The sequence below is a fragment of the Salmo salar genome, chromosome ssa22 (genome assembly GCF_905237065.1).
Source record: "Salmo salar chromosome ssa22, Ssal_v3.1, whole genome shotgun sequence".
Taxonomy (NCBI): domain Eukaryota; kingdom Metazoa; phylum Chordata; class Actinopteri; order Salmoniformes; family Salmonidae; genus Salmo; species Salmo salar.
Genome location: NC_059463.1, coordinates 50,141,099 through 50,152,670, shown reverse-complemented (window position 1 = coordinate 50,152,670; position 11,572 = coordinate 50,141,099). Strand labels below are relative to the sequence as shown.

Genomic DNA, 11,572 nt, shown 5'->3' with positions numbered 1-11,572 from the left:
AGAAGCATTTAGGTAGGCCTTATAATGGGTTTATGAAGGCTTAATTAAGCCTTTAATATGCTTTATATTGAAGTGTGACTGTACTTCACATTTCTTTAGGAAGGTAAATAATGTTATATTCTATAAGGTGCTATGAAAGACACGTTTATAAGGCAATAAAGTATTATTAAAGTGCTTCAAGTTGTTATTTTAATATGCATGGACATGTATAAACCAATTATTGTGAACACACACTATAGTGGGTATACGTATAGGCCTAAGAGATATGAAAATAGACCCACATTAAGGACCTTTAGAAACCAGTCGATACCCTAGGGTCATTAGAATAAATGATTCATCCACACATAATGTCAACACCGTAACAGACTTCCAGAGAAGCCCTAAGCGTGTGAGATTCTCGTCGTCTTTGTGTAAACAACGGTCGAGAGAGGCATTCTTTACCAAACAAAGATACAAAGGTGAGATAAAGCGATAGAGGAAGAGCTCAACTCCGCCTGAGTTATTTTGTTAACTGAAGAATATAGAGAGCCAATTGAAAGCAACTCCTGCGTAATAGCACAAGCGCGCGCGGGATCACACACACACACACACACACACACACACACACTGTACAGCACTCGGCTCGCGGGTATTGAGAAAACCCTCAGGAGGAGGAACCAACATTTTTTCATTTACCCTTATCATCACTTCCTTACCAGCGCCAAAGCAAACACGCGCTCCTGAAGGTGTATGAAACACTAATCGAGAAACGGGTTCAATGTTTCGGATGAAAACGCAGCCTTAGATTCGCTGGAAAGCTGTCATTTCGGTTTATTAGACCGTAGTAGACGAACATTCAAGAAATCCAAACTAAGTGCGCACACATTTCTAAAATCTGCAGTCATCATCACTTTGAAGAATAATAAATAGGCATCCACAGTGAGTAAAGACTTATCGTGCATTGAGTTTGACTATTGAACGTTCCAGTTTCATCTGTAGAAACGTTTTGCTATAGAGATTTGAACACGCTACGCCATATGGAGAGAGAACAGTGTTGAACAACTACCGGATTTTCTTTCGACCTAAATCATGGTAAGTGGATTCATATGAGTATGAATATCATATTGCTTTTCAAAAGTATTATTGCTTGTTCAGAAAAATGAATAGCCTGTGTTCATTCTGTGTGCAGTAATCGATTTTTTGAGCACTTGAATTATCATTATAGGTTATAGGATACAATGCTACAGAAAAAGTTCAACTGAAGTTAAATTAGGCCTGTATTGTTTTTCAAACAATAGTTTACCAGAGCGGGGCAATACATCTACAAATGATGATACTCATAATATTGGTTGGTTCTGGGCCTAAACCATCGGCTCTGTTAAACATCTCATAGCCGTTTCAACTGACCGACTATGTAGGCCACTTCAGTTCCCATAAAACTTCATTTTGAACATTATTGGTAAAATTGCATAGTATTTTTAGGATCTTTCTTTAGTAAATATCACCAATACCCATTTGACTTCATCACTCAGGCCAGCCTACTGCCTACCTGCTTGAAAACTAAATTCACAGCATATGAATTTGGCTACAGTATATCGGAGAGTGACTGATGTTTCTTATCAGAAGTTTCCTTTCTCCTACATGTATTTACATTTTTTAAAATTATTATCAGAAGTTTCCTTCCTCCTACATGTATTTACATTTTTTTTTAATGATTATTAGAAGTTTGCATTGCAGTAAACTACTATGCATATAATAAAGGAGCCTGTCAGACAAAGACATTTCAATTCTATTTCCAATCAGAATGTACAGTACAAGTACAGTAAGCTAGTTTCCTCATTTGGAAACTTTTTGAAATACATTGCACTGCAGGTTAAAGCTCACACAACACCTACTTGACAGCATAGCTCATAGAGTAGACCTAGACCTATATTTGTTATGTCTATCATTTCAACAACATTATGAGAATTTAAATTAGTTCTGATCAATATAATTATATTATTGTCGTTGTATATTATAGGCTAGAGCAGGGATGGGCAACTTTGATGGCCACAAAAAAATCAGAACTATAAAAATAAACAAAGAGAGTCCCACACTCCATATTTAAACTCCCAGTCATTTATTGGGTAAATCACCAACGTTTCGGCATCACTGTGCCTACTTCAGAAAATTGGAAGTCATCACGAGGGGCCGCAGTGGCTCGCGGGTCTGTGTACCCACATCCATACCCACACATGCAGTCTGAGCCCTAGCCTTTTAGCTAAGCAAGTTTGCTGCAATTCTACCCGTTGTGCCATGGGTCTGAGAGAAGATTTAGCAATTTTATATCTAATTTTATGCAATTCTACTCATTTTGAAAAGGGTAGAGAGAAAAATGTGTAGTTTAACATCTAATTCCTTGCAATTCCATACATTTTGCCATGTGGTGGAGAGAAATGGTTGCAGTCGTTTAATATGATATCTGGGTGCGAGTGACTAACAAAATCAATGGGGGCCCATGGCAGTAATTTAACCATGATTACTACAAGTTTCGATAGCTGGCTAAACTAATTTACCAATCACAAAATGGTTATCTGACATGGCTTTGAGTGACTGTCAGTGACTGGCATAAGAAGAGAAAAACTGATGAAATTGCACCTTGTGTATTCTGCTATTCTAACACTCGATAGTAAGTTGAGACCCCGTTTGAGTAAAATCTATTTTTTAAACAACATAACCTTTTTACTCCATGGTAGCAGTTACAGTCCAAGGAACCTGGCTCTGTGTGTGTTATCCATCTACTGATTTGAAACTATACATTTTTCCATACGTTTTATTTACACCAAATCACTTAGTTTGTGTGTGTTTGTGTGTGTGTGTGTGTGTGTGTGTGTGTGTGTGTGTGTGTGTGTGTGTGTGTGTGTGTGTGTGTGTGTGTGTGTGTGTGTGTGTGTGTGTGTGTGTGTGTGTGTAAGTGCGTGCGCGTGCGTACGTGTGTGTTTGTTGGAGTAAATTGTCTGTCTCTATACTAAGGGTAGTGTTGGGGGAGTATACCATTCGGTCCTACTTCTTTAAAGCTCTTTATTTTCCTTGGTGGCAGTTGAATCCTTTCAACACTTGTGCTTGGCCTAAGTACTGAAGAATACACCTAATCATGGAGGCATTTTTCTTGCCAGGAAACTAATTAAGTAATTTAAGGGAACCACACTATGGATTTTTCCAAAGACAGGTATTCATATTTCTCAAGGACCCCTTCATAGCTCCGATCTAAAATGGCCCTCTGTGTTTTGGTAGCCATTCCAATCACCTTTAAACACTCGTAGATCACGACAGCTTCGTTCAGAAGCGTTCAGTCTGGATCTCTCCTTCTTGCTCGGAGCACAAAAAATAACAAAAGCATTATTTTGTGTCTGAGAAATGCAGACAAGAGTTCCATTGACATTTTGCTCCACGCCTAATAGTGCATGTGAGAAATGTTCAGTCATCACTTGCATATGGACATTCATTTACTTGAATTGTTGAGGTGATCAAATATTACAATACATACATTTCCATAAGACATATAGGAAAGCTATTAAAATAATGATACATTTATTGATCATATATTTATTGACCTTTGTATCTTTAATTGATATACTAACATATAATATTGAGATCACTTTATTGGTCGATCGCACATACAGTCCAACCAAAAATACCCACCCCCTCTGAAAGACACATACAGTCCAACCAAAAATACCCACCCCCTCTGAAAGACACATACAGTCCAACCAAAAATACCCACCCCCTCTGAAAGACACATACAGTCCAACCAAAAATACCCACCCCCTCTGAAAGACACATACAGTCCAACCAAAAATACCCAACCCCTCTGAAAGACACATACAGTCCAACCAAAAATACCCACCCCCTCTGAAAGACACATACAGTCCAACCAAAAATACCCACCCCCTCTGAAAGACACATACAGTCCAACCAAAAATACCCAACCCCTCTGAAAGACACATACAGTCCAACCAAAAATACCCAACCCCTCTGAAAGACACATACAGTCCAACCAAAAATACCCAACCCCTCTGAAAGACACACACAGTCCAACCAAAAATACCCAACCCCTCTGAAAGACACATACAGTCCAACCAAAAATACCCAACCCCTCTGAAAGACACATACAGTCCAACCAAAAATACCCAACCCCTCTGAAAGACACATACAGTCCAACCAAAAATACCCAACCCCTCTGAAAGACACACACAGTCCAACCAAAAATACCCAACCCCTCTGAAAGACACATACAGTCCAACCAAAAATACCCACCCCCTCTGAAAGACACATACAGTCCAACCAAAAATACCCACCCCCTCTGAAAGACACAAACAGTCCAACCAAAAATACCCACCCCCTCTGAAAGACACACACAGTCCAACCAAAAATACCCAACCCCTCTGAAAGACACATACAGTCCAACCAAAAATACCCAACCCCTCTGAAAGACACATACAGTCCAACCAAAAATACCCACCCCCTCTGAAAGACACATACAGTCCAACCAAAAATACCCAACCCCTCTGAAAGACACATACAGTCCAACCAAAAATACCCACCCCTCTGAAAGACACATACAGTCCAACCAAAAATACCCAACCCCTCTGAAAGACACATACAGTCCAACCAAAAATACCCACCCCCTCTGAAAGACACATACAGTCCAACCAAAAATACCCACCCCCTCTGAAAGACACATACAGTCCAACCAAAAATACCCACCCCCTCTGAAAGACACATACAGTCCAACCAAAAATACCCAACCCCTCTGAAAGACACATACAGTCCAACCAAAAATACCCACCCCCCTCTGAAAGACACATACAGTCCAACCAAAAATACCCACCCCCTCTGAAAGACACATACAGTCCAACCAAAAATACCCAACCCCTCTGAAAGACACATACAGTCCAACCAAAAATACCCACCCCCTCTGAAAGACACATACAGTCCAATCAAAATATGCCTTTTGCTTTTAACCCAACCCCTCTGAAAGACACACAGAGGTTTTTGGAGAGGTGCGGGTGGCTGCCACACTGGGCAGCTGTTGTGGGGGGTTATGTGCCTTGCTCAAGGGCACAACAGCATCTAGGATTTGATACCAGCAACCCTTAGGTTGCCAGCTCATTTACCAACAGGTTTTTCACGTCGGACCCGGGCTCCAACCTGGCAATCCTCCAGGTTCTGGCTTGCCTCTCTAACCGCTAGGCTACCGGCCGACTGTGATAGTACAGTACTTAACTTATTCAGTTAACTGAAGATAGTATCATTCAGTTATATTGGCTAAAATTGTACTCAATGATGCCCTCCTTCCTATAAGCCTACAGGCATGTGGTTTAGACCCAGGAAGAGTATTCATTTCATATCTATCAAATATAATTGTTTTGAGCAAATCCATCTCTGTTTGTGTTTATTTTCCATGAAACTGCATTGGCAGCTAGATTACAACCCACCATTTTGTATTTCAGAAAACAACCAAGTATTAATCTAATGAAATAGGACTCATATTAACTCTTTTTCCCAATTGTATCCAAATATTCTCTATCCAAGTCAATTATCTGAAATATACTTGTGGAGCAAACACTGCATCAACCACCGTTTTTTTATCGAAGCAAAAGACTGAATATAAATCATCAGAAACCTGATCCCTATCTGAATTTCTACCCCCACAAATAACATTTGGGGAATGAAAAAAAAGTGGACCACAAACCGAAGGCAGTTTGTGCTGGGGGGTTTGATTTAACACGGTGTTTCGTATCTTAATAACATTAGGCCCCATTTTTAGAACAGCCTTCTGCTTCGCGGAACCCTCTCCCTTCATGGTTCCTATTACTTGAGTCTAATAAATCGTGAATAAGCAGGAGCCTAAAGTCCTGGATCGAGGAGAATTCCCCATCCTGTACCGCGAGGCACCCCCTCTTAAGAAAACACAAATTAAATCCAAACTCCTCTATAGCCAAAGGTTCGTGGAATGATAAATATTTTCATAGGAAGCTCTGCTCTTCCTGACTTTATCTTACCGATGGACCCACTCCTGATAAATGCAGTGGATACACTTCTGATAAATGCAATGGATCCACCCCTGAAAATATAATGGATCCACTCCTGATGAATGCAATGGATTCACTCCTGGTAAATATAATGGATCCACTCCTGATGAATGTAATGGATTCACTCCTGGTAAATATAATGGATCCACTCCTGATGAATGCAATGGATCCACTCCTAATAAATATAATGGATCCACTCCTGATAAATATAATGGATCCACTCCTGATAAATATAATGGATCCACTCCTGATGAATGCAATGGATTCACTCCTGGTAAATATAATGGATCCACTCCTGATGAATGCAATGGATCCACTCCTAATAAATATAATGGATCCACTCCTGATAAATATAATGGATCCACTCCTGATAAATATAATGGATCCACTCCTGATAAATGCAATGGATCCACTCCTGATAAATATAATGGATCCACTCCTGATAAATGCAATGGATCCACTCCTGATAAATATAATGGATCCATTCCTGATAAATGCAGTGGATCCACTCCTGATAAATGCAATGGATCCACTCCTGATAAATGCAATGGATCCACTCCTGATGAATGCAATGGATCCACTCCTGATAAATATAAACAGCCCATCTATCTACCTACCTCATCCCCATACTGTATTTATTTATTTATCTTACTCCTTTGCACACCAGTATCTCTACTTGCACTATCAATTTCTGCACATCTACCATTCCAGTGTTTATTTGCTACATAGGTAATTACTTGGCCACCATGGCCTATTTATTGCCTTAACTTACCTCATTTGCACTCACTGCATATAGACTTTTTGTTTTCTTTTGTTCTACTGTATTATTGACTGTATGTTTTGTTTATTCGATGTTTAACTCTGTGTTGTTGTATGTGTCGAATTGCTATGCTTTACCTTGGCCAGGTCGCAGTTGCAAATGAGAACTTGTTCTCAACTAGCCTACCTGGTTAAATAAAGGTGAAATTAAAAAAAATGATGGATCCAATCCTGATAAATATAATTGATCCACTCCTGATAAATATAATGGATCCACTCCTGAAAATATAATGGATCCACTCCTGATAAATATAATGGATCCACTCCTGATAAATGCAATGGATCCAATCCTGATAAATATAATGGATCCACTCCTGATAAATGCAATGGATCCAATCCTGATAAATATAATGGATCCACTCCTGATAAATATAATGGATCCACTCCTGATAAATGCAATGGATCCAATCCTGATAAATATAATGGATCCACTCCTGATAAATATAATGGATCCACTCCTGATAAATATAATGGATCCACTCCTGATAAATATAATGGATCCACTCCTGATAAATATAATGGATCCACTCCTGATAAATATAATGGATCCACTCCTGATAAATGCAATGGATCCAGTCCTGGGAAAAAAAAGTAATATACAGTTGACGTCGGAAGTTTACATACACTTAGGTTGGAGTCATTAAAACTCATTTCTCAACCACTCCACAAATGTCTTGTTAACAAACTATAGTTTTGGCAAGTCGGTTAGGACATCTACTTTGTGTAATTTTTTCAACAATTGTTTACAGACAGAATATATTTCACTTATAATTCACTGTATCACAATTCCAGTGGGTCAGAAGTTTACATACACTAAATTGACCGTTCCTTTAAACTGCTTGGAAAGTTCCAGAAAATTATGTCATGGCTTTAGAAGCTTCTGATGGGCTAATTGATATCATTTGAGTCAATTGGAGGTGTACCTGTGGATGTATTTCAAGGCCTACCTTCAAACTCAAAGACTCTTTGCTTGACATTATGGGAAAATCAAAAGAAATCAGCCAAGACCTTAGGAAAAAAAGTGTAGACCTCCACAAGTATGGTTCATCCTTGGGAACAATTTCCAAATGCCTGAAGGTACCACGTTCATCTGTACAAACAATGGTACGCAAGTATAAACACCATGGGACCACGCAGCCGTCATACCACTCAGGAAGGAGACGCGTTCTGTCTCCTAGAGATGAACATACTTTGGTGCGAAAAGTGCAAATCAATCCCAGAACAACAGCAAAGGACATTGTGAAGATGCTGGAGGAAACAGGTACAAAAGTATCTATATCCACAGTAAAACGAGTCCTATATCGAGATAACCTGAAAGGCCGCTCAGCAAAGAAGAAGCCACTGCTCCAAAACCGCCATAAAAAAGCCAGACTACGGTTTGCAACTGCACATGGGGACAAGGATCGTACTTTTTGAAGAAATGTCCTCTGATCTGATGAAACAAAAATAGAACTGTTTGGCCATAATAACCATTGTTATGTTTGGAGGAAAAAGAGGGAGGCTTGCAAGCCGAAGAGCACCATCCCAACCGTGAAGCACGGGGGTGGCAGCATCATGTTGTGAAGGTGCTTTGCTACAGGAGGGACTGGTGTACTTCACAAAATAGATGGCATCATGAGGCAGGAAAATTATGTGGATATATTGAAGCAACATCTCAAGACATCAGTCAGGAAGTTAAAGCTTGGTCGCAAATGGGTCTTCCAAATGGACAATGACCCCAAGCATACTTCCAAAGTTGTGGCAAAATGACTTAAGGACATCAAAGTAAAGGGATTGGAGTGGCCATCACAATGCCCTGACCTCAATCCTATAGAAAATGTGTGGGCAGAACTGAAAAAGCGTGTGCGAGCAAGGAGGCCTACAAACCTGACACAGTTACACCAGCTCTGTCTGGAGGAGTGGGCCAAAATTCACCAAACTTATTGTGGGAAGTGTGTGGAAGGCTACCCTAAACGTTTGACACGAGTTGAACAATTTACAGGCAATGCTACCAAATATTAATTGAGTGTATGTATACTTCTGACCCACTGGGAATGTGATGAAAGAAATAAAAGCTGAAATAAATCATTCTCTCTTCTATTATTCTGACATTTCACATTCTTAAACTGAAGTGGTTATCCTAACTGGCCTAAAACAGGGTATCTTTACTAGGATTAAATGTCAGGAATTATGAAAAACTGAGTTTAAATGTATTTGGCTAAGGTGTATGTAAACTTCCGACTTCAACTGTGTATATATTTACCATTATTTTAACTAGGCAAGTCAGATAAGAACAAATTCTTATTTCCAATGACGGCCTACCCTGGCCAAACCCGGACAATGCTGGGACAATTGTGCGCCGCCCTATAGGACTCCCAATCACAGCTGGATGTGATACAGCCTTGATTTGAATCAGGGACTGTGGTGCCGCCTCTTGCACTGAGATGCAGTGCCTTAGACTGCTGCTCCACTCGGGAGCCCAAATGGATCCACTCCTGATAAATATAATGGATCCACTCCTGATAAATATAATGGATCCACTCCTGAAAAATATAATGGATCCACTCCTGATAAATATAATGGATCCACTCCTGATAAATATAATGGATCCACTCCTGATAAATATAATGGATCCACTCCTGATAAATATAATGGATCCACTCCTGATAAATATAATGGATCCACTCCTGATAAATATAATGGATCCACTCCTGATAAATATAATGGATCCACTGCTGATAAATATCATTGATCCACTGCTGATAAATATAATGGATCCACTGCTGATAAATATAATTGATCCACTCCTGATAAATATAATGGATCCACTGCTGATAAATATAATGGATCCATTGCTGATAAATATCATTGATCCACTCTTGATAAATATAATGGATCCACTCCTGATAAATATAATTGATCCACTCCTGATAAATATAATGGATCCACTCCTGATAATTATAATCGATCCACTGCTGATAAATATAATGGATCCACTCCTGATAAATATAATGGATCCACTCCTGATAAATATAATCGATCCACTCCTGATAAATATAAAAGTTTGGGACTGTCTAAGCAGCACATGCAGATATCTTGAATAAGTCAAAATAATGTGTTTTGAAAGGGACTCGTGAACTGCAATGCAACATATTTTGTACTTATCTGATATGCATTTATAAGGATGCCGCTTTATTTTCAGATTCAATCTGTCAACCAGAATACAGTTTTATCTTCTATGCGTTATTCTTTATCATGTCCCTTGTAATGCACTGACACTGTTACAGCATAGTTCTCAATAATCAAATGATAATTGAATTTAGGGTAGCATCACTTGTTTGGGTTGGTAACACACAACCCAGATGTCTTAACAGTGTATTAAGTAGTTCATAATGGTTTCATGTTCTATTTACTGGGAACAGCTAATGTCCATGAAAGCAGATATGTTTAGGTCACATTCAATTGTCAATTTATTAGTGATTTTTTAATTATTTTAAAACACTGGTTTAATGCAACTCAGTCAAAGAATTGAAATGAACTGGACTGAACTGTGTGTAAACTTTCCACCAGCATAACGCCTCCAGGTTTCAGCCTTCGGTCCACAGGCTGCAACCAAAGAAGTCAGACCACAGTTTCCGTCTGCTGGGACAATTGTTTTAGAATTCTAAATGAATAATTAAAACAAGAATAGCTTAAAAAATATATATATAAATATGTTTTTGTTTCTTGGGTTTTAAATATAACTATTTCAATCTTAATGAGCAAATCAAATAAAAACGTATAAAACAAACTAAGTGTTCTCCTTTAAAATACCTCTCAGAACCTAACTACACTCTTTTGATTTAAAACCTTAGTAACACTTTACTTAAAGCAATTATAACACCCGATGATGCATTTATAATGCGTTATAAAACTTATCACAAGCATTTACGATCCCCATATAATGAGTTACTATAATCTCATAGTTATCAAAACATCATACCACTGTGTCTCACTGTCTCTCTGCAGCCACCCTTTACCCAATAAACCCTACAATTATCCTTTAATTTAGGCTTTAGAGAGAGAGGCGAACACAATACAGGTAGACTGTAATCCATGATTGCCAAGAGCAATGGGTCTATTGTGTGGGATGAATATGGGGAGTGTGAGGAGGGGAACACTGAGTGAATATGGGGAGTGTGAGGAGGGGAACACTGAGTGAATATGGGGAGTGTGAGGAGGGGAACACTGAGTGAATATGGGGAGTTTAAGGAGGGGAACACTGAGTGCATATGGGGAGTGTAAGGAGGGGAACACTGAGTGAATATGGGGAGTGTAAGGAGGGGAACCCTGAGTGAATATGGGGAGTGTGAGGAGGGGAACCCTGAGTGAATATGGGGAGTGTAAGGAGGGGAACACTGAGTGAATATGGGGAGTGTAAGGAGGGGAACACTGAGTGAATATGGGGAGTGTAAGGAGGGGAACACTGAGTGAATATGGGGAGTGTAAGGAGGGGAACACTGAGTGAATATGGGGAGTGTGAGGAGGGGAACACTGAGTGAATATGGGGAGTGTAAGGAGGGGAACACTGAGTGAATATGGGGAGTGTAAGGAGGGGAACACTGAGTGAATATGGGGAGTGTGAGGAGGGGAACACTGAGTGAATATGGGGAGTGTAAGGAGGGGAACACTGAGTGAATATGGGGAGTGTAAGGAGGGGAACACTGAGTGAATATGGAGAG

At 39.5% G+C, this 11,572-nt stretch overlaps 1 protein-coding gene across 1 annotated transcript in view; it reads left to right on the top strand.

Moving 5' to 3' along the window:
- The first annotated feature begins 617 nt into the window (after positions 1-617).
- eya2 (EYA transcriptional coactivator and phosphatase 2) overlaps positions 618-11,572 on the top strand; it is a 53,521-nt gene continuing 42,566 nt past the window's right edge. Inside the window, 1 exon segment of the mRNA XM_045705385.1 lies at positions 618-1,071. The gene's annotated coding sequence lies outside the window, so the exon portion shown is untranslated.